Raw genomic sequence first — 3735 nt, 5'->3', positions numbered from 1 at the left:
ACATACTCCACTCACTCAGTGACTGTTAAGTCCTTGAGGAAGGGTCTTGGCTCTCAATGTGTCTGTGCATCTGAGGATGCCATAGGCTTCAGTGGTGTTCAGACCTCGGTGGTACGTCCCAATAGTCTTTCAGCACCAAAGTCTGCTGCATTAATCTGTGAAGAGAGTGGTGGAATAATGAGAAGCTGTTAGCCACAGCCTAGTATCTTCTGCTGGATCCACATAAATATTATTTGGAAAACAAGAAGGAATTCCCTTCTCCTTTCCTGACCACATGTCCTTTCTTCCTGCCCCTTGACCTCCAGTCTCTCCATTGCACAGAAACTAAAGGGAGAACAGCTAACAAAAATGTCTAGGGTGTGCACTGTGTATACTCCCAGAAACATCATCACAGCCTAAAGAGTGGAAAGGAAGACATGGTGATGAGACAAAGGCAACAAACACAACTTCTGAGGGACTTGCAATCTACAATGCAAGGAAGAAATTCTTTTAACCTCTTTTTTTATCTCTGTAAGCACTGATAAATATCTCTAGAACTGAACACTTAAGTAAGCCTCAAGACTCTTCAGACTTAATTTCATTATATTAAGCGTAGAAGCAACAGAAACTTTGCAACATTTGTAAACCAAAGGTGATGACAGTGGTGCTGTTGTTTATTACACATTAAGATTTAGGTAACTGAAGTTCTATGGTTTCAATTAAAAAAGTAAGTCTAATGTTTTCCCCATGGATTTTATAAAATAATTAGCTTTAAGTGTTTCCATGACTATTTATATCATATTCAATGAGGTGAAGCTATTCTGAACAGCCTGATTCAAAATGAATTATACTCATTAATAAAATATTGTCTTAGCATTTGGGACCTTGGTGACATGATAGAACTGAAAAATCATTCAGAATTGGGGAACTTGGGAAGAGGTTGAGTGAACAATAACAAAAAAAAATTATTATGGAAACATTTCATTTACAATGATTTATAATATTGTTTTCAGTGAGATTTCTGTTGAAGTACTTTGCCATATTTCTACTTGGTAGTAATGCTTTCATGATTATTTGCAAGATATTTTACATTTTAAGAACACTAACTCCTAAAGAATATATTGAAAATATATCACAGTTTGGTATATTTCATTTAATGGTATGTATTGGGCATGCTTCTTAATGTGTAGTTTATATATTTTATGTTTTAAATTCAAGCAGAGAAAATAAATTATGTCCTAGTCTACACTTTATCTTGAATGTTTTACCAACTTAAAGTGTAATGTCTTCAATTTATTTGTTTTTCTGTGATTTTGTATGTTTGTTCAGATTGATTGCTTACAAAGTAATTGTTTAACTCCTTTTAATGAATTGTATATTAATTTCCATGATGCTATTTATTGAGAATCCTTTCCTTTCTGTTTGTAATATATCCCTTAAAATATATGATATCCTTAAATAAACTATGTTCTTAGTATTGATTCTTTCCCTCAGGCTCTTGATAATAACATACAGCCCCCACCTCATTTTCTTTAACAAAGAGTAAAGTAGTCACTAAGGGACAAATATAGCATAATCTCACTGATATGAACTAAAGATATTGAGCAAACTCACAAAGAGAGACTCAGGATGAAAAGTTACCATGAGATAGAAAGTTCATAGAGAGTGGTGACCCAATGCTCAATCTGGGCAGAATCTGTGATAAGGTGGATGAGGCTGAGTTGGCAGTAGATGGAGGTGATGGTGGTGCAAGGATATGAGAGAGGTCGACAGTGCTGAGATGTGAAGGAGACTAGGGTTGGGGATGGGTTAGGCTATTCATGGAACTGGGGAGAGGGATGGAAGAAGAAACAGATGAACTTTGGGGAGGTGGATGTCTGTGGATGAAAATACACATATTTGTACTTTCACAAATATGGCAGGGAACGGTCACTGATGCAGCATCTTGGTGGTAGGGAGATGTGTAGGGAAGGGTGCACTGGACTCATGCTTCTGTGGAATATTAATGTGTTCATCTTGTTATAGAGTGTTATCTCAGTGTGTGGAGACCCAGATAATAAACAAGAAAATATTAAACTTCCATCCTGGTGAGTCTTGTTGTATTCTCAAAAAAGAGAAGCAAGAATCTCTTGAATACAGAGGTAGTGCCTAATAAAAGATAACAGACAAATATGCCAAGTCCTCAGTATTAATGCATGTACTAATTGACTGTATTCTTATAAAATTGAAATTTACCCAAATAATAACTACTGCCTAACAGTTGCCTCCTGAAAACCTTGTTACTCAAATTTGGCCCTTTTCTAAGCCAAACTCAGAAAAGATATACAGTTTTAAATGCCATTTACATTCAAAGTACAAAATTTTCTCCAATTAGAGCCCTGAAATATATTGATATTATGTGAGGCAATAAAATATACTTTTTCTCTTCTATTATTCAATGCTTTTCTTAAAAGGACAGACCTGTATTGTACCTCTAGCTGGGTACAATAACCATCAGTGGGAGGAGGAAATTTACAATTTAGAAAAAGATTAAACATTCCTTTGACTTGGAACACATTGCAGAGTTCCATGCAAATGTTTTTCTGTAAAAGTTCATGTTTCTTGGTATTCACAGTTGAAGAAGTCAATTAACTTATCCATATCAGCAACTGTTCATCTTAGACTAAAATTCACTTTGAAAAGAAAAATCAATAACTAGCAAAAAGTGATGTCTATAATTTAAAAAACTGACCTAAGTATTGCAAATCAAGGTCTGTTAAAGAACTGAGGAGACAGACTAAATGTTTATAATCACTCATATTCTAATGTTTTCTTCCAATACACACAGTAGTTTAATTCTTTTGGTACCACTTTAATGCTATCTATATTATAATCAGAATCATCTTTAAAAGTTTGGAATTAGAGGTATTTCAATTTATTTTAGTACTAGAGCAAACCACACTTTAAATTCCTAATGTCAATATAAACAGAACTCTTTTTATTGCCCTTTGCTTTACTGTGCTTTGCAAATATTGCATAACTTTACAAACTGAAGGTTGGTGGCAACCTTGCTTTGAGCAACTCTGTGTCCTTTTTCCAACAGCATGTGCTCACTTTGTGTCTCTCTGTCACATTTTAATTACACTATGTATATTGTTATTTTAGAGATAGTGCTATTGAACACTTCTTAGGCTATTATTTAATGTGAACATAGCTTTTATATCCACTGGGAATCCAAAATTTCATGTGACTCACTTTATTGTGGTTGCTTTATGGCAGTGGTCTGTTACAACACCTGCAATATTTCTGAAGTTTTCCTGTAACATCAATATCCGCTTTGAGGGTTTTTTCTTTTTTAATTATTTTTATTTTTTCTTCAATAATGTATAACATTTAGCTGATGAATATACAAAAAAAAAGAACAACAATAGCAAAACTACAAGATCTATTGCAAGATTTACGTGAGCTACTAACAGTGATTTTGAGAAAATTCTCACAATGTAGCTTTCTTTTCTGTTCCTTATATGCTTTAATTTTAATACTCCTATAAGATTGACCTTTATTACACATGTACATAAGTAACTTTTTTGTTAGTGAAACTATAACATAATGATAGTTTAACTCTCAATTGCACAATATATAAATCTCAGTGATATTAATGGATGAAAATATACCTTAAAATCAATGCAATAAGGTATTTCCAGATTTGTTAGGAAAAAACAACTATTGAATCCAGATCTTATTATACACTTTAAATTAATTTTCATAGCTCACTCA

The sequence above is a fragment of the Dasypus novemcinctus genome, chromosome 10 (genome assembly GCF_030445035.2).
Source record: "Dasypus novemcinctus isolate mDasNov1 chromosome 10, mDasNov1.1.hap2, whole genome shotgun sequence".
NCBI lineage: Eukaryota > Metazoa > Chordata > Mammalia > Cingulata > Dasypodidae > Dasypus > Dasypus novemcinctus.
The sequence above is the reverse complement of the archived record's forward strand: the minus strand, read 5'-3'. Positions refer to the sequence as shown.